At 52.2% G+C, this 27,987-nt stretch overlaps 1 pseudogene; it reads left to right on the top strand.

Moving 5' to 3' along the window:
- LOC135889358 (zinc finger protein 850-like) overlaps nucleotides 1-27,987 on the top strand; it is a 473,854-nt pseudogene that overhangs the window by 77,362 nt on the left and 368,505 nt on the right.

The raw sequence follows: 27,987 nt of genomic DNA, 5'->3' as shown, positions 1-27,987 counted from the left end.
CTGGAGGGGGAAGGGGCCACGGCAGCCTCAGAATCCGTTCTTGTGTTTGCTGGTGGCGCCCCCTATCGGGGCGATAGCAGAGGGGCCGGCGGTGGTGGTGGAGAGGTTAGCAGCAGGGAGAGATGGGGGAGCTGGCAGGAGGGGGCCACAGGGTCAGCATGAGGGGCCGCACCCACACTCTCCCCCGCCATTCTGGGAAGGGGCAGGAGGGAGCACCGGTGGGGGGGGGGGGGGAGATGGAGGGAGAGGGGGAAGGGGAAAGGCCAACCACTCCTCCCCGCTAGGCTGCGGGCAGGGCAGGAAGGTGCCAATGGAGGGGGGGCTCGGGGAGGCCGATCGAGGCGAGGCAAGATGGGGGTACCTGCTCCTCCGGCTGCACTGGGAAGGGGAGGGACCACAATACCAATGGGAGGGTGCAGTGAAGGGGGGGCAATGTAAAAAAGGGAAAGGGGCACAAGTGCTTAGGGAGGGAACGTGGCGCACGCAGCCGGGGACTGAGTGAGGGGGGAGCAGTGCAGGGAAAGGGGAAGGGAGCAGACTGAAGACAGGCTGGGGGAGGGGCAGGCAAACGAACACAAATTCCCAAGGGGTCAAGGCGGAAGGAGGGCGGGGGGGAGGAAAATGGGCAGTAAGGGGCAGGCAGCAAGGGGAAGGGGGGCAAACTGCTGCAGGGAGGCTGGTGGGCAAGCGGGGGGGGAGCCCACTAGCCAAACAGAGCTGGGGAAGGGAGGGCCAGTCCGAGGGGGGTGGGGAAGGCCGTGAAGGAAGCAGGGGGGCGAGGGGTGAAGAGCCAGTCCAGCGGGTAGGTGGGGAGGGCTCCATGCCCCCTCCCCACAACACCAGTAGCTCTCACCAGCACAGGAGCAGAGATGGAAGAGTCCCTCAGTCCGGCAACAAACCCCCTCCCCCGTGTCCTGCAGCCGTCCTGTGACTCCTCCTCGCCCACAGCAGCAGGCTCCGAAGCAGCAGGCAGCCAGGAGACCCCAGGGAGGGTGGTGGGGCCTCGCGTCCCTCCGCAGGGCAGGGCAGGCCAGCCAGCGGCAGCCAGGGAGCGCTCCAGCCAGCAGCAGCCAGAGAACGGGCCAGCCACTGCAGTGGGGCGGAGGGGGCTCCCTCTGACCCAGCAGTGGATCGGGGGAACAGGAGGTATAAAAGGCCCAGCCCCTAGCTCAGCTGGAGCTGAGACAGATGCATCCTGGTAGCTCCAGGCTGTGGCTTTGCTGGAGCCAAGAGACACCCTGCTCCCGGAGGAACCCGGGGACCTGCCGTGACTGCCACTGGCTACCGATCCCGGGCAGACAGGCCCGCCGCTGACCCAGGTACGCCCCGAGGGGAGTGGAGGGGAGGGAGGAAGTGGCCCGGGGCAGCATGAAGCGCGGTCAGCGTACTGCGGCTGGACTCCCTGCTGACCCAGCAGCGGATCACTCCACCACTGTTAGGCCCTGGGCTGGGACTGGTGGAGTCAGGTAGGCCCCGGGCCCCCACCACTGGGGTGGCAGCCTGCCCACCGTAGGCCAGCGTTCACCTGCCAAAGCCAGGGTGCTAGACTAGGGCTACCATATGTCCGGATTTCCCCGGACATGTCCGGCTTTTCGGTCTATAAATAGCCGTCCGGGGGGATTTTTAAAAATCTAAAAATGTCCGGGATTTCCCCCGGGTCGGCTATTTATAGATAGAAAAGCGGCGGCCAAGCGCCGCTGGGCACCCAAAGCCCCTTCCCGGCTCCCCCCATCCCCTGCAGCCTTACCATGCTGTCCGGCCCGCAGCTGTCTTCCCCCTCCTCCCCTCCCCTGAACGCTCCACCCCCCTGCTCCTCCCCCTCTCCTGCTTCCCGCGAAGATCTGAAAAGAAGCAGGGGCAAGCGGGAGGCAGCAGCAGATAAGCTGGGGCGGGGGGCGCGAGGAGGAGAGCTCCGGGGAGGCGCGGCCCTGGCCGAGCGGCTCCCTTCGGCCCGGGCCGAGCGGCGCCCAGCTGCCCCAGCGGCTCCGGCCCAGCTCGGGTCCCAGCACCCCCAGCCCGGACCCGGCCCGGCTCGGGCCCCAGCACCCCCAGCCCGGACCCGGCCCGGGCCCCAGCAGCGCCGGCCCGGCTCGGGCCCCAGCACCCCCAGCCCGGCCCCAGCACCCCCGGCCGAGCACCTCCGGCCCGGCCCCAAGCCCCGCAACCCCAGCCGGAGTGCAGCCCGATTCCTGGGCTCTTTAAAGCCGGCCCTGGTCAGGGGACAGGGAGGGGGGGTTGGATGGGTCAGGAGTTTGGGGGGGGCTGTCAGGGGGGTAAGGGTGTGGAGAGGGGTTGGGACAGTCAGGGACAGGGAGCGGGGGGGTTAGATGGGTCTGGGGGGGCTGTCGGGGGCAGGGGTGTGGAGGGGGTTGGGACAGTCAGGGACAGGGAGCAGGGGGGGTTAGATGGGTCTGGGGTTCTGGGGGGGCTGTCAGGGGGCAGGGGTGTGGAGAGGGGTCGAGGCAGGCAGGTAGCAGAGGGGGTTGGATGGGTCAGGAGTTCTGGGGGTCCTGTCAGGGGCGGGGAGCAGTTGGATAGGGCATGGGAGTCCCCGGGGGTCTGTCTGGGGGCGGGGGTGTGAATATGGGGTGGGGGTGTGGATAAGGGTCGGGGCAGTCAGGGGACAGGTAGGGTCGTAGGGTGTTCTCAGGAGGGGGCAGTCAGGGGACAAGAAGCAGGGCGGCTTAGATAAGCGGTGGGGTGCTAGGGGGCAGTTAGTGGCAGGGGTCCCAGGAAGGGGCAGTCAGGGGACAAGGAGCGGGGGGGTTGGGGGTTCTGAGGGGGGCAATCAGGGGGTGGGAAGTGGGAGGGAGTGGATGGGGTGGGGCAGGGGCGGGGCTAGAGCGGGGCTCCTCCCCCCCCCCAGTGTCCTCTTTTTTGCTTGTGGAAATATGGTAACCCTATGCTAGACCATTCACCACTCTGCCCCACCTAAGGGCCTAGAGCCCACAGACTCCTGGGTGGCCCTGCTCCTGCCTGAGGATCAGACCCCAGATACTGACGGGGGTTTTCGCCTGTTAGGGAGGTCGGGACACAGACACCTCGACTGCTAATTCCCCTGAGACGAGGCAGGTGCTGCGGCCTCCCTCCGACCCAGAAGGGGAAGGACGATTACACCACCACCACTGTCTGTTCCTGGAATCTAAGCCACTCATTAAACAGATCCCAGCAGGTTTCCACCCCCTGGCCTCCTCCCTTCCCCACCCTGTGTATTTCCTGCCCCGCTCCAACCTCCAAACCAGACTGCACAAACCTTCCCACCTCCTGTGTATTTGCTGCCCCTCTCCCTCCAGCAGGAACCCACCAGCAACCCCCCAATAATCCCTACCTGAACTGGCTCCTCTGCAGCCATTTCCCTTCCCTGTCCCATGGGAGGCTGGGATGAGCTGGAGCGAAACGCGGGCGTCATTCTGCAGCCTGGCAGGGCGAGAAGGGCAGTTGTGGAGGTTTCAGAACAGACTTTAGTTCATTTCACATCACGACTCCCCCAGGCCCTTTCCCTGCAGACAGACACCCCAGATTCTGCCATGCTGGGAACATGCTTGATCGCTTTATTGCTGTGTAGACCTGGCCCCTCCTGCCAGGCAAAGCCCACACAGTTTTAAGCCCCCAGAAAAGAGCAGAACCAAAGGAGTCGCTTTGGGGCATTACCCCGACACTGACCCCCGAGCCGTGCACACCCCAGCTGGGGGGATATGGAGTCAGGAACTGGCTTTTCTTCTCCCAGATCACAATGGAGGCTGCAGCCTCTGACCCAGGAAGCTGAATCCTAATATCCAGGACAGAGAGCTTGAGCCGCCTTCCCTCTTTTAGCAACAAGCAGAACCCTGTGGTAAGAGCAGCTAATGAAACCCCCTCCCGAGAGGGACAATTGTTCATGGCACCTCGTCTTTCCTTGCAGTGACTCCGAATTAACACTGCTCTCAATGACACCAGAAGCACAGTTCAGAAAGGATGAGGCCAGAATCCTCTTCAGCAGATCACTGTGTGGGATCCTAACCCCCTTCCCACCTCCCTCACCCCCAGATCTAGGACAAGGACTCAGGGCGAGAATTTTCCCACAGAACCGGAAGTTCCTGCAGTTTTCCAGAGGGGAGAGAAGCAAAAATCTGCTGGTGGTTTCACCTCTCAGTGTCTGATAAGTGGATAGAAAGTTATCACCAGCCTCTGCTGGCCACTCACACAGGCAGAGGGAGCCCTGGGGGGTGCATCTTTAAGAGGAGAATGGAAGGCCAAACACTGAAGACATGTCCATGCCCTGTCACTAGCAAATAATGGCCACCATGGATCCACCCCAACGGTGGCTGCATCTTAGCACTGCGGGAAGCAGCCCCTCACAGAGACCATTTGTCATGGGGTTTGGGAAACTTCTGGACCCACACTGCACTCAGAGAGACCTCCTCATCCCGTGCCGGCTGGAGCAGAGAAAAGGGTCCAGCCAACTCTCCTGTTACCACTTGGGACCCACTGATCCCCAAACAGGGGGAGGCCTCTGGCTTTGACGTGTATTAAATATGTGGCTGGTCTCTTTCATCAGCAAACCTTTTAACAGAGATAAGGGGGGGACAAATGATTCTCAAAGGAGAGGGAGAAAGATGATCCTTGTGCAATTTAACCCTGGTAAAGTCCAGGATTTGTAATTGCCGTTTGATAATGACATAGAAAGAGGCAAACCTGAGATTTGAAATCCATGTTCGGCAATGAAAGAGAAAAGGGCGGAAATGTGAGGAATGTGGATCTAGTTTTGTAACTTCGAGGAAAAGTGACAAATGGGGGGGGGGTGATGTCAGTGGTGGAGATGAAGTGAAAGCTGAGTGTGTTTCCCATCAGTATCTGATGAGTGAAGAGAGAAAAGGGGGCGACATGGGCACAGATTAGAGACCCGGGTTGGAGAATCGGGGGAGGGGTCAATCTGGGATTGTTGGTATTTGATAATCAGAGCGACGGGGGATCTCGGGGCACGTTCAGTCCGGGACAGACACCGGGAGACAAGGGGGATATTCGAGGTTTGGATCCAACCTGTGAGCCTGGCGGAGACAAGCGGGTCCCAGACTCGGGATTTGCTCCCAGGGCAGGAACCGGGAGGGCCCCGTGGGTCGGGGTTGGTAACCCGGGGGGGGGGGGGGCAAGTGGCACAAACAATTAACTCCCTCCCCCCCGCAACTCCAGTTTCTCCCCCCACCCCCCCGGGGATTTCCTGCTGCCCCAAGACAGTTAACCCCCCCGCACTGACCCCCCCTCCGCGACTCCGGCTCCGCCCCTCCCCCCCCGCAACTCCGGCTCCCTCCCACCCCACAGGTGACCCCCGGCCCGCAGTGACCCGGCTCCGGCTCTTACCGGCTTCCGCGGCCGCCCCGCACCGAGGAGTGGGGGAGGAGGGGAAGGGGGGGTGCGAGGCGGGCAGCAAAGGCCGGAAGTGACGCACCCGCGGGCCCGGCGCGAGCCGGTTACGTTAGGACGGTTGGAGCGAGCGCGCCGCGCGCAGGGGGGCGGAGCCGGGAGCTGCCCCCAGGTTGGGGGGCGGGGCCAGAGCCCTGGCGCGCGGGTGCTGCGTCATCCCAAAGTGGGAGGGGGGCGCCCGGCTGCGGGGAGGGGGACTCGGCAGGGGGCAGCGGGGGCGGGGGGTTGGCAGAGGGGGGCGGTGCCCGGGGGCAGCGGGGGCGGGGCTGGCTGCGGGGGGTTGGCAGAGGGGGGCAGTGCCCTGGGGCAGGGGGCAGCGGGGGCGGGGCTGGCTGCGGGGATTGTTAACCCTTTCCCGCCCCACGTTGAAACGCTCCACCAGCCCGGGACCCCTGTGTGCTGGAGAAACGGCTCCCCCTGGCAGTGTGCCCCTTGGGGTGCACGGAGCATGCGCGCAGGAACTGAGCATGCGCAGTCACCTCGGCTGTAGCCACTGCCCTTCTCCCTGCCCTTACTTGCCATCACGGTCTGTGAGCTGCTTTTCACAGGGGCTAAAAAGGGGCGAATCGGAGCAGGGGGGTGGCCAGGGTCTGAGCTGGGGGCGGAAATTGACTCGTCAGGGGAGTGAAGCAGCTGGAGCAGGGTTAGGAGAGGGGCTGGCAGAGGGTAAAACCCCAGCCCAGGCAGGGGCAGAGGGGGTAACAGTGACCCCAGTGGCCTGAGACACCCGTGTTTGCAAAAATAGAGTGGGGGGGCAGAGGGGCTTTTTTATTTCCCCTCCCCAGACAGCACCTCTCAGCATGGGCTGGGTGCTTAAAGGCACCAGGGCTAGTCCCCCGCAGCTCCTCTCTGTCTGATGTCACCTCCCGAGGTGCGGCAGGAGACTTCATTCAGTGAACTATTTTCGATACGCCCCCCCTCAGAAACAGAGCATCCCTTATCAGTGCATCTGACGGCAGAAAATCTCCCAGCACTTCACCAATTTGTCTTCTCTGCTGCTGGGACTCCCTGAATTACTTTTATCACTTCATCATTTTGCTTTGATATTGTGCAGATGCAGGGCATTGTGCTATTTAATTCATATTTTACCAACAAGTCCTCCTCGAAAATCTGTGTAAGTCCGTACTTGCTAGTAGTCGCAATGACAGCTGTGTTTCTAGCATTGCAATTGCGATGTTTTTGACGGTGATTTCTAATTTGGAATTTTTAATTCTACCATTTTTCACTTCAGTGGTAAGTTTATCATCTTTTAGTGCTAGTTCTTGCCTTGAAACGATCCCACATCTACGCACACGCTGCTGGGGGTTGAAAGAATTTCACTTTTCAGATGTGGGATTTTGAACCCAAGCCTCCATCCAGAGACCAGAACACCCAAGTGAGGAGATAATAAAGTTCTACGCCTGGTGCTTTAGACCACTCAGACACCACAAATAACGTTGCAGTGACCTCACTCTCTTTTTTTTTTTTTTTACAATCCTCTATTAAGAGGCACTTGTGCACCAGGCTGGGTCGTTTGGAAGCCCAAGACTTCATGCTGCCGCCCCCCACCACTGTCGACTTTTAGCAAATGAGGACGAGTCAGCAAATAAGAACTACCTTTGGTCTCGATCACTGCTCCTGGCAGCAAATTGCACCAGACAGCAGTTTTGTGGGGGGTTTTTTACAAGCGTGCGAGGAAACTGCTAGCTGTAGGAACTGGCGAGATCAGCGAGCCGTTTTTCACAATTGCTGTTTTTCACAATCCCTTACCTATGAGTAACTGCTACAGGTAGCAGAGTAGCAGCCGTGTTAGTCTGTATCCGCAAAAAGAACAGGAGTCCTTGTGGCACCTTAGAGACTAAGGTAGCACATTCCTCGGGGGGGGGGCAGTTTCTGGCATGGACCCCCCCCCCTCCACAGGGCTGGGGATCTGTCAGCTTGCAGGGGAATGGACCAATCAGCTGCGGATCCAGAGAGGGCATCAGGCCACACCTCCATCCCTGTCTCTCTCTCTCCTGCAACTTAAGGTGTGGGGACTCCTGGGTTCTCGCCCCCAACAAGCCCCGGGCGCTGGCTGGTCCGGTGCAGGGCGCCTCTGTCTCCCGCTGCTGCTGTGCATCACCCCATTGCCCTTGACTGCTGGCAGGGGCCGCCGGTAAGGCCGGGGCGGTGTTTGCAGGCACAGGAAGGGGCTGGAGCAGCTGGGAGCGGTGGGTGCCGGGAGGAAGGAGAACAAAGCCCAGAGACAAGGGGGGGAGGCTGAGAGCCACTGAACCGAACTGTAACCCCTGGGTATGATGGAAACCGCTTCCAGCCAGGGGGCTGCAGCAGCTGCCCCCCAATTCCTGGGCACGGAGCTCGCAGCTCCCAGGGCTGGGGGCCCTGGTACAGAGCAGACGCTGCTGCTGCCGCCCTTGTGATCGGGGCAGCTGCTGCTGGGGGGGAGCCCGGCATTAACCCCTCTGTGCCTGGCCGGGGGAGCTTTCTCCAGCTGGGACCCGCCCCCTGGGCAGCCCCGGGCTCTGCTCGCACCAGCCCCCGGGCCGGAGTCCCCCGGTGAGTGAGAGACCCCCGGGTGGCGCTGGGGCCGGACAGGAAAGTGACTCTGCCCTGGGAACCTGGGAGAAACCTCGGAGCTGCCCCCGGCACAGCTGGGATTTGGGGGGGGGGGCTAGGGTGACCAGATGTCTTGATTTTATAGGGACAGTCCCAATTTTTGGGTCCTTTTCTTATATAGGCTCCTATTACCCCCCCACCCCATGTCCTGATTTTTCACACTTGCTGTCTGGTCACCCTGGGGGGGGGGCAGAGACTGGGGCCTGGCGGGGGTCCTCTGTGGTGTGGGGGAAACTGGAATTGCAGCGGGGAAGGTCAGTGGGATGGGGGGGGTAACTGGGGGGGGGGAGGTGAGTTAATTGGATCCGGTCCCTGTTTGTGACACTTGCCTCTCACCCCCTGATACAAATTCTCTCCAGTTCTTCCCCTTTGCACTCTCGTTATCTCACTCATGGCGATTCCCCCCCTTCCCCTCAAATGATCTCGTCTCTCCTGATTTTCCGATGTTCTCTCCATAATCCTCAAATGTCCATTTAAACTCTCTGATGTGGGGGATTTTCCCACCCACTGTATCTGCAGCGATTTGTCCTGGTCCCAGTGGGAAATTGTTGCCCTGAGTCGGGGTCAGTGGGGGCTGTTTGGGGGAGCCCTGAGACCTGGCTGCCTCTGGGGTGGGGGGGGGGGCTGTTCTCTGCCAGGGCGGGGAAGGGGGAGCACGTGTCCCCCATGGGGACGGCCCAGACCCTGTTACACAATCTCCCGAACTGCCGACACAGTCGCCCCCAGCCACCTGCCCATCCCCCACTGCTTCCCCCTTCCCTCATCCAGGGACCTTCCAGCTCCCCCTCCCCGGCCCCCTTCAAACTGGTCCCCCCAGGGCTCCCTGCGGCCCGTGTGAATGGGGGGGAGGAACCGTCACTTTCTGTTTGTGTTGGACAGTCACATAAAATCCCTTCAAACTGTCCCCCTTTCCCCTCCCCTTATTTAATAGCGACATAAAATCTCCTCAGATACTGGTGTTTTTCTTCTCATGTGATCAAATACATAGTTTGGGACCTGCTTTTTTCTGCAAATCTCAAAGATTGATATAAAATACTCCAAAATTTTACCCCTTTTCTCTCTAGTTTTCTATTACTTATTGAATTCGCCCTGAGATTTTTCCCTGTCTCTCTAATTATAAAATACAAACAATCTCAGACTTACCCTTTTTCTCAAATTCTTGAACATGGCTATAAAATCTTTGCAAATGTCTCCCATTTCCTCGCTATTCATTTATCGAATATTGATGTGAAATACACTCAGATTTTACCTCATATCAACAACTGATATAAAATCCTTCTGATTTTCCACTTTCCTCTCTATAATTTGCAAAAATGGATCCAAAATCCCTCAGATTTCCACCCTTTCTCTTTCATTTCTGAACACTGATCTCAAATCTCAGGTTTTGCCTCTGTCTATGTCATTATGAAATGTCAGTTAAAAATCCTCTCGGCTTTGGGGCTGTTCCCCATGTTCCTAAATCCCAACAACTTCTTCCTTGGGGGGAACTTGTTGCCCTGAGTCGTTCTCCATCCTGGAGGTCGCAGGGGGTTAAATTGCCCAGTGATCATCTTTTCCCCCTCTCTTTTGAGAGTCATTTGTTCCCCCCTTTATCTCTGTTAAAAGGTTTGCCGATGAATGAGATCAGCCACATCTCTAATACACGTCAAAGCAGAGGCCTCCCCCTGTTTGGGGATCAGTGGCCCCCACCTGGTAACAGGAGAGTTGGCTGGACCCTTTGCTCCAGCCGGCACGGGATGAGGAGGTCTCTCTGAGTGCAGCGTGGGTCCAGAAGTTTCCCAAACCCCATGACAAATGGTCTCCATGAGGGGTTGCTTCCCACCGTGCTAAGATGCAGCCACCTCTGGGGTGGATCCAGGTGGCCATTATTTGCTAGTGACAGGGCATGGACATGGCTTACCTATTTTGGCCCTCCAGGCCGTCCCTTGGCTCCCTCTGCCTCTGTGAATGGCCGGCGGGGCGGGGCGGGGCGGGTAAATCTCTATCCACTTATCAAACACTGTGAGGTGAAACCACCACTGATTTTGCTCCTCTCCCCTGCAATTCTGGACAACTGCAGAAACTTCATGTTCTGTAGGGAGAATCAGGGCCGCCCGGGGGTGGGGGGGAAGTGGGGCAATTTGCCCCAGGCCCCACAGGGGCCCCCACGAGAGTTTTTCAGGGCCCCTGGAGCAGGGTCCTTCACTCGCTCCGGGGCCCCCGGAAAACTCTCGTGGCGCCCAGGCCCCCGGAGCTTCATCCGCTCCAGGTCGTCGTCGGCGGGGGGTCCTTCCGCTCCGGACCCGCCGCCGAAGTGCCCTGAAGACCCGTGGCGGGGGGTCCTTCCGCCCCGGCACCTGCCGCCGAAGCACCGGGTCTTCGGTGGCAATTCGGCGGTGGGGGCTCCCCACCGCCAAAGACCCCAGGCTCCCTGAATCCTCTAGGCGGCCCTGGGGAGAATTCTTGCCCTGAGTCCTTGTCCTAGATCTGGGGGTGAGGGAGGTGGGAAGGGGGTTAGGAGTCCCACACAGTGATCTGCTGAAGAGGATTCTGGCCCCCTCCTTTCTGAACTGTGCTTCTGGTGTCATTGAGAGCAGTGTTAATCCGGAGTCACGGCAAGGAAAGACAAGGAGTGACTCCAGATGAACAGTTGAGCAAATGAGATCAGCACCTGTCCCCATGGGGAGGTGGGTTCATTAGCTGCTCCCCCCAGAGAGCTCTGGTTGTTGCTAAAGGAGGGAAGCTGCTCAAACGCTCTGTCCCCCTCTGCTCAGGATATTGGGGTTCAGCTTCCTGGGTCAGATGCTGCAGCCTCCATTGTGATCTGGGAGACCAGGCTTAGCAGCCGCTGCTCCTCCATGGGGGTCTGCGAGGAAGTGACCTTAATTAAAGCTTCTTCTCTGCCCATCAAGGTGAGTCCTTTCTCCAGCTGGTACTAGGCCCCTAGGGCAGCCCTAGGCCCTAGGGCAGCCCTAGGCCCTGTAAATACTAAATTCTGAGCCAGAGACTCCAGGGAAAGTGCTGGGGTCTGGCATGAAAGTGACTCTCTCCTCGTTTCTCCTCCCATCAGCAATTGTCAGGAGAAAATCCACCCATGGGGGAGCAAAGAACCCAGGAATGGGGCTTTCCCAGCCAGAGGGGCAGGGAGAGGGGACCGGGCAAAGGAGATAGAAGGGGAAATAGAGACTGAAAGGGAAGCGGGAGAAGGAAGTGGGGAGAGAGATTTCCAGGACTCTAATCTGCCCAGACACAGGTATTGCAGCATCCCTGGGCAGTGTCACTTTGCTGTGGACAAGATGAGGATCAGAGAGAGGAAAAGCCAGTTCCTGACTCCATATCCCCCCCAGCTGGGCTGTGGCTGCCCTGGGGTCAGTGTCAGCGGGAATCTCCCCAAGTCATTCCTTTGGTTCTGCTCTTTTCTAATAAAGACTTTGTTACTGGAAAGGCTTAGAAATGTCTCTGTGAGCTTAGACTGGCAGGTGGGGCCAGGTCTACACTGTAACAAAGAGATCAAGCAATTTCCCAGCATGGGAATCTGGGGTGTCTGTCTGCAGGGAAAGGGCCTGGGGGTATCGTGCTGTGAAATGAACTAAAGCCTCCTTCCGTCTAGCTGCTGGGGAGCTGAGGTGGCAGATCCTTGCCCAAAGAAAGCTTCCTCGGACTGCACGCTGTCAAAATCACCGTTTTATAAATGTTCTCCATACAAATCACATAACTCAGAACCACCCCTACCAGGCGAACCATTTCCCTAGCCACCGCCAATGACCATTCTTCTTATGAGTAGAAACGCTTTGCTGATAACAGCAATAAAATGTACGTGGCAGAGACACCGAACCCCAAGGTCAGCTGTCCAAACATTCCTTCTGTTTTCGTGGACCCTGAACGCCCTTTTCCCGACCTCCCATGGGAATACACGGGGTGGAGAAAGGGAGGAGGACGGGGGTGGCAAACCTGCGAGGACTCATTTAATAAGTGGCCTAGATTCTAGGAACAGACCCATGAGGGTTCAGAAGTAGAAATGCCCTACTTTGTGGAAGGGGAAACAACCCACCTACATAGGGCTGTGTCGTGGGGTAGATACACCTGGTGAAGGGGTGTCTGGTCATGTAGAGTCAGCGGGGAGCTTACGTCTCAGCTGCCAGAGTCTCCCTGATGGCCTAACCCAGAAAACGGGAGAGCGTGATCTAGCGGTTGGGGAGCTGCCACCCCGTGTGGGGTTAGCCGCAGGAGGTAGGGAGACCCGGGCCCACCCTGCTCCTCCAGGTCCCAGCCCAGGGACTGAACAGTGGTGTGTGTCAGCGGGGATCCAGCTGCAACACGCTGACCGATTTCTTGGTCCTATGACTTGGACTTCAGGGTCTATTTCCCCTGGGCCACTTCCTACCCGTCTCAGTCCCTTCCTGGGTCACTGCAAATTGTCCCGTGTCCACCTGGGGTTTTGTGTGCCTGGCCTCTGTGGACAGGGGGTCCCACAGATCCCTGGAGAGAAGCTCGCAATATGCATCCTTCCTCCTGGGCAGTCCAGCCCGACAAAGCTCGGCTGCTTTCCTTTATATCCTGTTTCCAGGCTGGGCATGCCTTGCAGGACAGCGGGGTGTGGTTTCCTCAGCCTGCAATGCACAGCTAACCGCAGCATGGCCAATGTGGAGTAGATAGATCTCATCACAGGCATGGAAAACTCACCAGACTCCCAGTGCTGGAGCCTGAGCCGACTAACCAGCGGCTGCTGTGAGATATGAAGGGGGCACCCACCAGTGAGGTTTAGGGGACATCTCTCTCCTCTCATATCCAGCTCCTCACAACAAGAAGCATGTTGGGCTTCCTTCTCCGGAGCTCTCCCTGCACCCTGCTAGGGGCTCCACCTCCTGTGTCAGTCTGTGGCTAGTAGGGGTGTAATGGATCTGCTGGGAGAGACAAGGGGCTCTCTCTTCGTCCCCTCACCATGGTGGTTCCTGGATGGGAAAGCAGAGAGCCGGATGGGGATAGGACTGTGTTGACCGTGAGCCTCCCAGAGCTTCCATTTGATGGGCTCCTCTTCCCCCACGAATAGTGGGGCTGTGACTGGGGCAGCAGGTACTGAGTGTTGGGCTCTTGCTCTTTCAGGGACCGGTGACCTTCGAGGAGGTGGCTGTGTATTTCACCAGGGAAGAGAGGGACGTCATGCAGGAGAACTATGAGAATGTGACCTCGCTGGGTAAGGATTCCCGTCCCCTCGGTTCTTAGAAGGGGAAATGACGAAATAAGGTTCACGTCACCCCTACAATGCAACTTATACTCTGCCCTGTTTTAGCATCACCCCAACATGCCAGTGACACACACACTAATACTCTGCCCTCCCCTGCTACACAACACTGCGGGAACAGAGCACAGGAGCAGTACAGCACAATGTCACATATCTTCTCTTTGCTAAGGTAAAACTGGGGTTTGGGTCCCGCATAAAGAAAAGAAACTTCTTACCCCCGGACTTCACTCAAACACTGATCCTGCTCCACGCAAACCAGCCCTGACTTGCAAAATGATCCCACTCCCCTACCCTCACCGTGAGGATTTCTTCCGAGTCGTTGTCTTCACTTGCCCCTCACTGAGCTGTGGAGATCACTAGCGTGTATCCCACCAGAGTGCTGACAATCCTCAGGGCAAGAACTCCCCCTTGTGCGCCTTTAGTGACACAGCCTACAACACTGAGCAGTGAAATGGGGCAGACTCGGTCCCACGGGGTTCACCTGCACCTCTCTGCATACCACGGTCACAGCTCTGCCAGGCTGCTCCAACTGCTCTCTCCACCATCCGATTACAGCTACAGCTGGCCCAGGGCACACAGCCGGAGGGCATGCGGATAAATGCTGGTGTTCCAGTCTGTGGAGCACAACGCAAACAATGGCACGTTCTTAGTCCTTCCTCATATCTATTATAGATTTGTAAGGCCAGAAGGGCTGGCTTAGCTTATCTAGTCTGATCTCCTGTATAACTGAGACGGGACCCCCGGGGTGCAGCCTGCACTGTGCGACCGCTTTGCCCCCTTAACTCTCCAGCCTGGGCTGTCTCTCACAATGCCTCACGAGTGACCAGCAGCAACCCCTCCAGGCGCTGTGATCACTCAGCACAACCGCATGTGGAGACCCCACACCCAGCTAGATTGCATGAATGCTCCCAGAGCCACTCACAAATCACACAGAGAAAGGCACCAACCAAATCCCCCCAGCTCCCAACCTTGTACCTCAGGAATATACCACCTTGCACTGCTCAAGATAAGCAGTGCAGATTTATTAATTGGTTCCCCACTTCATCAATGGAAAGTGGACAGACACCGGCCTTTGTAAAACCTGAGCAGAATTACCAGGCGCTTCAGGCAAACTCACTGGTAAAGATAAACAGTTAAACAAATGTATTGGCTATAAAAGATTGATTTTTAGCTGATTATAAATGATAGGCAAAAAGTCAGTTACCAAAATAAAATAAAAGATAAGCACGCCATCTAAACTCTCTACCCTATTAGACTGGGCAACATGTAGCTGAAGCAGTTTTTCTCGCCCCCCCCCCCCACCTCAGATATTGCAGTCCTTAATATACAGAGTTCACCCTTGAAATCTGGGCCAGTATCTTCTGTTGGCGTCTCAAGTCTTCAGTCTCCTTGTTGTTTTCAGCACAGGTGGGGGCAGGAGACAGGCCAAGCCTGGGGCCCCCGTGTTCTGTTTTATACCCTTAGTCCCATGTGCTTGGAGAACACACGTCCAGGCATGTCTGGGGGGCCTTGCTGAGTCACCAGGCGAGGTTGAGCAATTCCCCTGGTGTGGCCTCATGCAGGTGAGTCATTGCATTGTAGCTCCCTTGCTGGACAATGGTTGGTGATGTCTGTTCAGCACCCACCTGAACAGACATCATTGTCTCTGGAGAGCTAGTATTTGGGCACTTCCCAAACCCCAGCATGTTTTAGTGACAACCCTACAACACAATTCTCATAACTTCATATGCACTAATGACATACCTATTTAGATAGAACAATGGCTTTCAGCAGATCATAACCTTTCCCTGGATACCTTAAGAGGCAGGCTTTCTATGCAAGATCACAATTATATATAAATGAGGAATATGGGGGGTACAGGGCGCTCCCCCAAGGTATGGAATGTCACAATAACACTGGCAATGGAATTTCATCCAGTTACTGCCGTCCTAAGCTGAACACCTTGTGTTTGACTAAATCCTATTCGGAAAGGCATCCGGTCTTGACGTGAAGACTTCAACAGATGGAGAATTCTCCGGTTCCTGTGGTAGTTTGTTCACCTTTGCACCATTGCATTCCCAGTGGCTCTTGCCAGCTGCAGGGTTGGAGGTGTGAGCACAGTAAAGGTGGCATTGTAGAGGTGGCGTGTACATGAACTTGGTTTTCTGGTTTGCAGAGGTTTAAGTTTAGCCGCCGTCCATACGGTGAAAGGCAGGAGACAGTCCTGGGCGCCCTTAGCTCTGCAGTAAAGTAGTTTCTGGGCATTTAGTTTGCTTCATTTTTTGTAGTGGACGTTTTGCCACTCTAATTCTGACTACACTCGAACTTTTGCCAGCACATCTGTGGTGGATTTGCAAGGGAAGGGAGCAGGAAGGAAAGTGATTTTTCACAGCCCTAAACAATTGCGCTATCCTGGCAAAACTTTCAAGAGCAGACCACGTCAGAGTCTGCATGTGGATTTTGCAGCACTTCAAAATATTCTCAACAGGGAAGCGATAGACACACTCAAACCGCTGAGCCCTCTGAGAGTCTCCCTGGAGAGTCCAGCCCCTGTTCCATTGGACGCTCTCAGTACTCTCAGATTCACAGATATTCCAGCTTAACAGTTACACCTCCCATCACTGATCCGCCTAACACAGCACTTAGACGTGTTTAGAGTGAAAACAAGTAAATGTTTATTTAATGAAGTCTAGAAGTTTAAGTGATAGCAAGGAGAAGTATTGGGGAAAACTACACCTCAAGTACAATCAGAGCCCTGAACCTAGACTTACAGAACTAGATTCTTTCGTGTGTTGTACAGCAATGCAATTGCAAAATGCTTCCAGCATTTTACAGCCAGGGTTGGCTGTGATTGTTTGTGAGACAAATCCCGCTGCCAGCCTGCCTCCATGGTGGAAGATGCAGGGTGTTCCTCTATACCCTGAAATGTACCCCCACATGCCATTATCATCACTCATAAATAGTTTCCTGCTGCTTTTTTGTGTGCGTGTGTAAATTTCCTCTCTTGCAGATTTCACAATCTCTTCATTAGCAGTTGGCTCAGCGTACAAACTGGGACACGTCCCCCATCTGTCTGTCTGATCCCATCTGTCTCTTGTTTTAGTCTTAGATTGCCAGCTCTGAAGGGGGGCGTCTTTTTGGGCTGTGTCTGTCGAATCTCCAGCCCCGTGGGATTGTTGCGTGTCCGAGTTAATGACTCGAGGTTGTCAAAATAACCGGCTCACTTGGAATTATTTAATGTAAGATCATCCATCAGAGATTAGTACAGCACCATACAGAGCACAGACAGAAATAGGTACATTACCACCCTTTGTTGTCAGATTAAGCAGGATCTGTGTGTCTCCTGTATCTGGAGGGGACGCGCAGTGTTCATTCCCTCAACTAAATTCCCATATCAATATAATGGCATAGGGTTTCAGACAAAGGAAACCTCATTGCCAAGAATATTCTCCCAGAAACATATGTTTTGGTGTCATTTCTGTACATTCTCCGTTTACCTGATTTATGTGTGAAGGCATGATTATTTACGGCTGGGAGAACTAACAATTCTTCAAGATAATCTCTCTGTGGGTCCTTCTTACCCCACAGTCATTCTTCCCTGTTGATTCCCCAACAGGGAACATCTGCTGTAACATTCATCCCTTATTAGTTTCCCAAGTCTATATGTGCTTATGCCAGCGTTATAGATCTATGTTAAAGAGAGGGTTTCCAAGCAGATCTGCAGTTGTATAGACATGGAAGGTGTTCGAGATGGTTAAAATATAGCATAATCAAGAACATTCCTGAATCGGGTCACTTATCGGTCAAGGGCTGGTGTTCTGGGCCTTAGAATTCAGAGAGACTCTTTGTTGAACTAAAAGTCTTAATAGTTAATAACCGGTACTAACAGGATCCTGGCCAACGACTGAGAATATGAGCATTACAGTAATACAAATAACAAATAACAATCATTGGCAGGCCCAAGCAGTGGGAGAGAGAGAGTAGGAGAGTGTCCAGGCAGTGGTAGGCTGGTGGGGAGTAGGTTTGGGGTGAAGAGTTCCTGTGCACTGGGACGTCTGGGGGTAGTGGGGGGCTGGAAGATCTGGGAAGGAGTTGGGATGCCGAGGAGTTGGAGGGGGGAGTAAAGGGGAGGTGGGGGCTGGGTAATGTTTGCCGCAAGAAATGCGGGAACTAGCAATGGGAGGGAGGGAACAGGAGCTCTTGGGAGTTTGAAGCAAAGACGACTTGGGGCAGTGGGAAGGTGAGATGGAAAATGGTTGGGCTGTGGGAACTTTGCGGGAGCCTGTAGTGAGGAAGGCTGCGGGCAATGGGAATGGAGGGGAGATCACAAGGAGAGGGTGCTCCAGGGGCAGTGGGATGAGGGCAGAGTGGTTGAGAGCAGTGGGTGGAAGGGGAGTGGGTGTCAAAATCAGGGACCCTGTCCCCTTCCTGGTGTGTCTCATAAGAGCGGCCAGACTGGGTCAGACCAAAGGTCCGTCTAGCCCAGTGTCCTGTCTTCCAATGGCAGGTGCCCCAGAGGGAATGAATAGACAGGTTTTCATCAAGTGATCCATCCCCTGTCACCCATTCCCAGCTTCTGGCTAACAGAAGTGAGAGACACCATCCCTGCCCATCCTGACTAATAGCCATTGATGGACCTATCCTCCATGAATTTATCATGTTCTTTTTTGAATCCTGTTATAGTCTTGGTCTTCACAACATCCTCTGGCAAGGAGTTCCACAGGTTGACTATGTGTTGTTTGAAGAAATATTTCCTTTTGTTTGTTTCCCAGAAGCTGGGAATGGGTGACAGGGGATGGATCATTTGATGATTACCTGTTCTGTTAATTCCCTCTGGGGCACCTGGCATTGGCCACTGGCAGAAGACAGGATACTGGGCTAGATGGACCTTTGGTCTGACCCAGTAGGGCCGTTCTTACTTTCTTATGTTGATAGTTAACTCTAGTTAAAGTAGTAAGTTGTACCATTTGTCTCTCTTGATCAGCAAAGAATCCTTATTATTCCTCTGAACGGTTCAGGAAAAAGTAGCCATTGCAGAGCACATGGCTTTGGGAAAATTCAGCTGTTGCTATCTCTTGCCAAGTGTATTCAAGGCTGGTGTAGCTAGAATGTGCCTGAGGTGTAACAAGCAGGTTGCTGGAGTCAGAGCTGCTGATCCAGGGTTATTTATCTCACAGACACTCAGTGGATCCTTGAATCCTGGCTGGGAGCATCCAGACAAGCGAGCTCCAGTAGCAGAACATTGAAAGTCACCCAGGATTACAGATGACACAACTCCTCAGGGGTCTGGATTGCCCCCCAGGATGTGAAAATGGCCTAGGTTGGTAGTGAAACATCTCAAGAGTCCTGTTCCCCCATCACCATCTGCGATAGCCACAATCTCTCTTCTCTGCAGGCACCTTGGATCTTGGGTGCCATCATTCCTGAAGTCACCTGGCCTGATTCTTATTTTTCACATTCTGCTTGTCCAGAGGAATTAGAGTCTGTTTCTCCCGAATTATAGCGGCTAATTTCCCAGTGTTCTCCACACCCAGAGATTTTCATACTTCCTCCCATTACACTGGACACACTAGATTCCCTAATTCTGCAATAGGTGCTATCCTGACATCTAATACTGTTGAGATCCTGTTGTCACCATGACTCAGTGGGTTCCAGCTGAGAATACCAGATTCAGGACAAACTGCTGAGAAATAGGGCAGACTCCTCACCAAGTGGGTGGTTATTCTACCATGAGATGTACCAAGGCAGTAACAAAAGTAAATGTCTGTCTTGCAAAAGGCTTCTCTGGAAATTACCCAAACAACTTGGGGGTCCTTGGTCCTTGTTTAAAGCTTCCTTGTTAGAAATCCAGTCCCAAGAAATGAAACAGGAAAAGAAGACAAAATGGAGATGTTTCCACAGTCTTTTATCCCCTCTCCTGTGTGGATGGGATTCTACTGTCCCTCAGTCTAAGTATGGAGAAAATTACTGGCACAAGATGGAGTCCAGGGTCACCTGAGCAAGTAACATGCACTTACAATACTTGCTAACTGACAGGGGCAAACCATTGGTCACTTGGAGGCTGATCACAGAATCGTAGGACTGGAAGGGACCTTGAGAGGTCGTCTAGTCCAGTTCCCTGCACTCATGGTAGGACTAAGTATTCTCTAGACCTTCCCTGACCGGTGTTTGTCCAACCTGCTCTTAAAAATCTCCAATGATGGAGACTCCACCACTTCCCTGGGCAATTTACTCCAGTGCTTAACCACTCTGACAGCTAGGAAGTTTTTCCTAATGTCCAACCTGAACCTCCTTTGCTGCAATTTGTCCTCTCCTCAGTAGTTAAGGAGAACAATTTTTTCTCCCTCCTCTTTGTAACATAAGAACGGCCATACTACGTCAGACCAAAGGTCCCTCTAGCCCAGTATCCTGTCTTCTGACAGCGGCCAATGCCAGGTGCCCCAGAGGGAATGAACATAACAGGGAATCATCAAGTGATCCATCCCCTGTCGCCCATTTAGAGCTTCTGGCAAACTGAGGCCAGGGACACCATCCCTGCCCATCCCGGCTAATAGCCATTGATGGACCTGTCCTCCATGAACTTATCTAGTTCTTTTTTGAGCCCTGTTATATTCATGGCCTTCACAACATCCTCTGGCAAGGAGTTCCACAGGTTGACTGTGTGTTGTGTGGAAAAAATACTTCCTTTTGTTTGTTTGAAACCTGCAGCCTATTAATTTCATTTGGTAACTCCTAGTTCTTGTGTTATGAGAAGGAATAAATAACATTTCCTTATTTACTTTCTCCACACCAGTCATGATTTTATAGACCTCTATCATAACCTTTTCCAATTCCAATATATCTTTTTTGAGATGGGGCAACCAGAACTGCATGCAATATTCAAGATGTGGGCATACCATGGATTTATATAGTGGCAATATGATATTTTCTGGCTTATTATCTAACAACCTTTTATGTACTTGAAAACTGTTATGTCCCCACTCAGTCTTCTCTTCTCCAGACTAAACAAACCCATTTTTTTTCAATCTTCCCTCGTAGGTCATGTGTTCTAAGCCTTTAGTCTGTGCATGTTCCCAGCAGATATGTCCCTCATAAGCAAAGTGTTCTGCACCTTTGAGGACCTGGGGAGCTGGATCTGGACTTTATTGGTTACTAAGGACTGGGGCTTAATTAATAAAAAAAAATTAATGACAGCGTCTTAGGAATTCACCTGATCTCATTTGTTTTCTTTCATCTGAGCAGGGTTTCCCGTTTCCAGACCTGATGTGATCTCCCAGCTGGAACGGGGGGAAGAGCCATGGATCCCAGACCTCCAGGGTTCAGGGGAAAGAGAAATCCTAAGACGTCCCTGCACAGGTGAGGAAACGTGAAACCTACTCAGAGTCTGAAAGTGCCTGAAGGAAACATCTGGGATCCTCTACAAAGACCTTGGGAGCTCTCTGGGTTCAGGATTGTCCCCAGCAGGTGTCGTATCCCCAGGGAAGATATAGCTCATGGCTTCCTACAGCTCCTAACTGACACCTGTCAGTAGCTTCTTCCCTTCCCACTGGGTATTTAGATGGGATGTGAAGGCCGAATTGATTCCCTTTGGGGGAAGGGTTTGGGGGAGTTCAGTTCCTGGTTTTTATTTGACATCTCTCCAGCACTTCTTTTGGTTTGCTCTTCCCTTTTCCATCCCTGTTTGAGGTTTCTCTCTCTGTCCCCTCAGGTGAGGTGATGGTGAGTGAGAATGAGGTGCAGAAGTCTCAGCAGGAAGATGCTGCACAAGTGGAATCACATGGAGCATTATCGCAAAAATCCGAAGGGGATGTGTCCAGGAGTCACGAGGAGGGACAATCCTGTGAGATTCAGCACAGAGCAGAGAGAGAGCAGGGAAACCAGCCAGGGGAGAAATTGGATAAATTCATTTGCTCTCAGGGAACTCACAAGGACCTCAAGGAAACCACAGCCCAGCAGAAAATCCTCAGGAGAACGAAAAAAAATACATGCCCTGAGTGTGGGAAAAACTTTAGTCACTGCTCATCCCTTACTAAACATCGGAGAACACACAGAGCAGAGAGACCCTTTGAATGCTGTGAGTGCGGGAAAACCTTCATTTGGCACTCGCACCTTATTACACATCAGAGAATCCACGCCAGAGCGAAACGCTATGAGTACCGCGAGGGTGGGAAAACCTTCACTCCGAACTCAAACCTTATTGCACATCACAGAATCCACACAGGTGAGAAACCTTATGAGTGCGGCGAGTGTGGGAAAAACTTCACTCAGAGCTCAGACCTTACTACCCATCAGAGAATCCATACGGGGGAGAGACCCTACGAATGCCGTGAGTGTAAGAAAAGCTTCATTCGACGGTCGCACCTGATTACGCATAAGAGAATCCACACAGGGGAGAGGCCCTATGAATGCTGTGAGTGCGGGAAAAGCTTCACTGCCAGCTCAAACCTTATTCAGCATCAGAGGATCCACACAGGGGAGAGGCCCTATGAATGCAGCGAGTGTGGGAAAAGTTTCACTCAGAGCTCAGACCTTACTACACATCAGAGAATCCATACGGGGGAGAGACCCTATGTATGCTGTGAGTGCGGGAAAAGCTTCATTCGACGGTCACACCTGATTACGCATCAGAGAATCCACACAGGTGAGAAACCCTATGAATGCTGTGAGTGCGGGAAAAGCTTCACTGCCAGTTCAAACCTTATTCAGCATCAGAGAATCCACACAGGGGAGAGGCCATACCAATGTTGCGAGTGTGGGAAAAGCTTCACTCAGAGCTCAGAACTTGCTACACATCAGAGAATGCACAAGGGAGAGAGACCCTATGAATGCTGTGAGTGTGGGACAAATTTCACTGACCGCTCCGCCTTTCTCAATCATCAGCGAATCCACACCGGAGAGAGACCCTACGTATGCTTTGAGTGCGGGAAAACCTTCACTCGGAGCTCAAACCTCATTACACATCAGAGAATTCACACAGGTGAGAAACCCTACGAATGCAGTGAGTGCGGGAAAAGATTCACTCACAGCTCAAACCTTATAACGCATCAGAGAATCCACACAGCGGAAAGGCTCTATCAATGTGAGTGCGGGAAAAGCTTCACGGAGAGCTCGGCCCTTCTTAAACATCGGAGAATCCACGCAGGAGACAAACCCTACAAATGCTGTGAGTGCGGGAAAACCTTCACTCGGAGCTCCGCCTTTATCTCTCATCAGAGAATCTGCAAGGGAGAGAAACACCATAAAAAACTTTAGGGCTACCGAAACATTTTTTTTCTTGTGCTAATTCCCACGTAGTAACCTTTAAGGCTGTTTGAACCATTTGCATCAGTGTTATCCCTCAGCTTGTCCAGATGAGTTGCCCATTTTTGCTTTTTGCCGTTTGCCCTGTTTTGAGGTGTTTCCAATTGTCTTTTCTATCAACTCCATTGTCCCATGAGTAATGGGAGTGCGTCCCTCCTTCCAGGAACCAGGGAGCATCGCATTTATACCGTTCCTCCTATTGCAAAGGTACTGTTAGAGTCTCCAATGATACAGATTGCTCTGGGTTGTGCTGAAGAGCAGTTATTTTTGGACATTGTTTTTATTTTCATTTTAAATATATTTAAATATAGTGAAAAGCAGGCGGTGCAGGGGGAAAAGTGTCATTTCAGCCTCTGCGACACAGGAAGGAGATGGGGTAACTCAGAGATTCCTTCCTTCCCCATCACTGCAGAACTGTTACCTCCTGTCTGAGCCAGGCACAGTTTATCTTCATCACATTCAGTCCCTCAACCTCTCAGAGTCATGTGATGCAGTGTTTGTGTTTGGAGATGACGCTTTGACTTCTTTAATCCTATATCGGAGTCACTGTGACTGGAGAGGAAAGTGTCAAAGACCTGGAAGGGGAATTCAAATGGATCCCAGATACATTGTGATCATTTGGAGTTTAAATCCCAGGTTCCATCAATTGGCAAAGCCACTTCCGGCAAGGTGGCTGTTTTCCCCCCATTGTGAGGATGCTAAAACTTTTGTATATAATTTAACTCAAAAATGAGACAGTACTTAATGAAGCAGGTTTGAATGGATCAGAGGAGAATGTCATGGGAGAATCTTGTCTTGATTCTGAGTTATTAGATGTAACCTGCTCTGGATTTTTCCCTTGACACTTTTATTGTCATGTATTCTGTCTCTCTGTGATGTGGGTTTCTATCTCTCCTGAAGAATGTTTGGTCGCCCAACTGGATATTCGTTTAGTTTGACAGGATATAGCTCAGATTTATTGGAGACGTTGAGACAAATGACCATTTGTTAAAGTCATTACTTCTCACTTCAGCGTTGCTTTTTCCCCACCCCTCCATGATGACATGGAGAAAGTTCAAGTGCAGTTCTGTCAACAGGAGAGAATGCTCCAATTTACTGGACATGCTAACAAAGAAACAGCAGTGATTTAAAATCTCCACTCGGAAATGGTGAACCCCAGCAGACTGAACTGAAGCAAGTGCAGATGATCACATTGTTTAAGTCAATATCGTCTCAGATGATCTGGGGAGAGAATTCCACCGTAAGTGAGTTGGAGCTAGGCAAAATGCCCCTGTATTCAGTACCCAGAGCATTTGTAACCCAGGCTCTACAGAAGATCTCTCCTAGCTAATCCTATGATATGGGAAATGCTGCCCTTCACGATGCAGTGTGTGGAAGGAATAGAAGTGGGTTTTTTGTTGAATTTATCCTTTGTAGGAGCCACAAATATGTATAAAATGAAACCAGTGTTAAAAATGTAATAGCTGCAGAAAAATAGCCATTTTTGAATAGAAACGTCACTTCTGGTAACGTACAGAGATTCTGATCCAGGCCTGTATCTAGTTCCTAGCCTAGACCCGTGCCACCACATTAAAGAAAATTTGGGCATGTTTGGGGAAGCCATTCCGCACTAACACTGCTGGTTTGGTAAAGGATTCTACTTCAGAGACGTGTCAATTTACCCTAACCCAGGCCCAGGATTTAGAAAGAAGGGGGTTAGAAATAGTACACACCCGGTTCTTGGTTTTCACCCCAATAAAGGTAGCTATGGTGACCAACCGCCCAAGGAAAATTGTTTGTAGAACACCACTCCCTAGCTCAGTGTCCCTGATTACAGTCCCAAAGGATGCCATGGTTAGATTGAGCACAATCATCCTTCACTGTTTGGCTCCAAAGTTTCATAAGGCAGAGAGAGAAAGAGAGTTCTTTAGAGGACATTCCTTCCCCATGGATCCCAGACTGGCTGCCTGAGTGGGTAACAAGGACTTTCATGCAGTGGAAATAATAGTAACCAGTGAGGGAATGAACGTGTCGAGCTCCAATATCAGACGGCAGGGTACACGCATGTTGAGTCCTGATTCTCTGGTTTTGTCTCAGGGCTTGTCTACTACACCTAAAATGCTGCATCTGTAAGGAAGAAACTCTCAAATGATAGCGCTCCCATCTGCTCAGTGACTCCACCTCCCCAAGCGGTGGTAGCTATGTCAGCAGGAGACACTTTCCTGCCCACACGGCGCTGTCTATATGGGGCGTTAGGTCAGTATAACTAAGCCGCTCAGGGGCGTGGATTTTTCACACACCTAAGCAATGCCGTTATACCGATATAGGACTGTAGCGTAGATCAGATTGTGGTTTTGCTCTTGTGTTCTGTGCATTTGCATCCCTTCTCCTCGATGTCCTCCTACTTTGAAAGATGAAAAAGTGTGAAAATACAAGTAAGGAGTTTTTTCTCACGGTGCAAATATTCCCACAGAGGAGACCCCTTCCACCAACACACATGGCAGAAGTTCTGGAGATATGTGAACTCACATAAGTGGGAGGCACCTCAAACCACAACTTGACTCAAAGGTTCACTTAGTGACTGTGATGATTAAATGAAAACTAACACGTATGACAAGGTTTTGTGATCTTTGAATACGTTACCTGATTTTCGAGAGTTGTATATTATGGTTATAGGGGTCACCAATTGATCTGACCAGAAGAGAAGTTTCTTGTCCCGGAATCAGGCTACCTGCGTGTTAACCAGGTGTGATCCCCTTAATTATATTGGAAAACGGAAAGTTGTCTTGTGTTTTGTTTTGGTAGTCATGCGGAGAACGGTGGCTAATCCTGAAAAGTTTATTTGATGTAATAGACTCCCTTTTGCCTCAGGAGTTCTGATAGAAAACCTCACGCCAATGGTTAGGCTGGGAGAATGTGTGTGGGAAATAGTCTAGAAGAGAATGTTGGCCCAGTATAGATTTTCATTTTTTGTATTTCAAATGGAACTTCTTTTGATGAGCTTCAAAGTCCATTTCTATTAAAAGGAAAACTAGTCAAGGAGACAAGGTGTATAACCTTTTACCCAGTTAGACTGTAAGAGTCACTGACTTCCCCGCTTCTCTTATTTGCCAAGGAAAGACAGGACATCTGTCATAGGATGTCTCCATTTATTTTTAAGAATGATGGTGGGCGCATGATGCAATTTTGCTGTTATATATTTTTGCTACCAGTTCTTGTTATAGGAGCTGACACCTCTTTTCCTTTTGAGGAGGGCAGCTGGTGGAGCACGGCCATTTAACCCTCAGGCCTTAGAGAGATTGATCCCCTCTGGGAAAGAAGCTGCTAGTATGGAGGGCTGAGCCAGCTACCCGATCGCCTGGTTCATCAGATGTAGCTACAGCTCGTAGTACCCATGAATCCAAAGACCGAGAGAAATGGAGCGTTCCAACCATTGCCATTTTGGGATCTCATTGTTCCTGTCTCAATTGTTTTGTTTTTATTAACTAGGAGATGTCCTGGCCTGTCTATTATATCAGGCTGTGACTGTGTGTGTGTGTGTGTGTGTGTGTGTGTGTGTGTGTGTGTGTGTGACAGAAGCCCACTGGTGCCAATTGGCAAAGGGGTCACTGTTCTTCACAAGCGACTCCTGTCTCGGACCTGACAAACTCACCACACCTAATACACTACTTCCATGATATTTGTCCAGGAAGGGTAGCATGTGAGGCCTCTCCTGAAAGCTTGTAAATTATGGGTACTCGTCATCACTGCAAGACATGTGGATGAGTCATATTTAAGGAATAATGTAAATATGGGGAAATTATGCCGGTATTGTCTTGGAGTGAACGTCACCCCAATCATAGGTCTCAGTGGTGGCGGCCCGTTCCAGTGGGAGGGAATTATCACCCCACGCTTGCTAGCCAATTACTTGATGTATTGCTCAATTGTCTGCCTTTGCACTAATCTGGGCCTTGTCTACACTACAGAGCTTTGTCGGCAAAAGGCAGCTTTTGCCGACCAAACAGTGCAGGTTTACACACTACGATGCTCCTCCCGCTGGCAAAACTCTCCTGCTTTGCCGACAAAATAAAACCACCTCGACGAGAGGTGTAGAGCTTTTTGCGGAAAAGTCATATTGACAAAGCGTCAGGCTGGACTTTTGTCGCTGTTGATGGCCTCCAGCAGGTGTCCCACAATGCCCATCCTGACCAACAGTTTCAACTCCACTGCCCTGCATCCAGGTATACAAGTATCTGTCCCTCCCTCTTTAAAGGCCGGGGAAATTTTAAAATTCCACTTCCTGTTTGCTCGTGGTGTAAAGTTCACATCGCATCTGCCCTGCTGACCATGGCAGCTCCACGCAACAAATGCTGTTCCGCTTGAAGCACAGATGAGTGGTTGGATCTGCTGGGTCTGTGGGGAGAGGTGGCTGGGCCGGGCCAGCGCTGTTCCAGCCGTAGGAACTTCGACACCTCTGGGCAAAATGCTCGTGGCTTGTTAGAAAAGAGCAATGAACAGGACACGGTGCAGTGCTGGGCGAAGATCGTCATGGCCAAGGAGGATGAGTTGGAGGACGATATGGAGCACACGGTAGGGTCGCCCAGTGGTGAGTCAGAACCTCTTTTCCACTCTGGTCCATATGGTGCAGAAGAGGGGTGCTCTGGTAAGTGATCTCTTTGAGCTGTTGCTGCTCAGTTATATGAGGTGCAGCTTTCTGTTGCTGTATATTCTAGAAGTCAGGGAAGGGATAGAAATATGCAAGACAAGCTGTGTTTGAGTGTGCTCCACATACCCTTGTGCAGCTAAGCAGTGCGTCACAACAGCGTGTTAAAGCACCCTGAGATGTCACGGGAATCCTCCAGAGAGCTCTCTAGGGAAATTTCCTGGACGCACTCGCCAATTCTCTGCCAAAGGTTCCGTGACAGAACTGCTTTGTTTCTTCCCCCATTGTAGGAAACTTTCCCTCGCCGCTCGGCAATCACTTGTGCAGGAACCAGGGCTGTCCTGTGATTAAAAAAATGAATGGCGATTCATCGCACTGTTAAACAATAATAGAATACGATTTATTTAAATATTTGTGGCTGTTTTCTACATTTTCAAATATATTGATTTCAATTACAACACCATACAAAGTGTACAGTGCTCACTTAATAGTTATTTTTGATTACAAATATTTGCACTGCAAAAAACAAAAGAAATAGTGTATTTCAATTCATCTCATACAAGTACTGTAGTGCAATCTCTCTATCGTGAAAGTTGAACTTACAAATGTAGAATTATGTACAAAAAATAACTGCATTCAAAAATAAAACAATGTAAAACTTTAGAACCTACAAGTCCTCTGAGTCCTACTTCTTGTTCTGACAGTCGCTCAGACAAACAAATTTGGTTACAATTTGCAGGAGATAATGCTGCCCGCTTCTTGTTCACGTCACCTGAAAGTGAGAACGGGCATTCACATGCCACTTTTGTAGCCGGCATTGCAAGATATTTACATGCCAGATGCGCTAAAGATTCATATGTCCCTTCATGTA

Source organism: Emys orbicularis, chromosome 15 (genome assembly GCF_028017835.1).
Source record: "Emys orbicularis isolate rEmyOrb1 chromosome 15, rEmyOrb1.hap1, whole genome shotgun sequence".
Classification (NCBI taxonomy): domain Eukaryota; kingdom Metazoa; phylum Chordata; order Testudines; family Emydidae; genus Emys; species Emys orbicularis.
The sequence above is the reverse complement of the archived record's forward strand: the minus strand, read 5'-3'. Positions and strand labels throughout refer to the sequence as shown.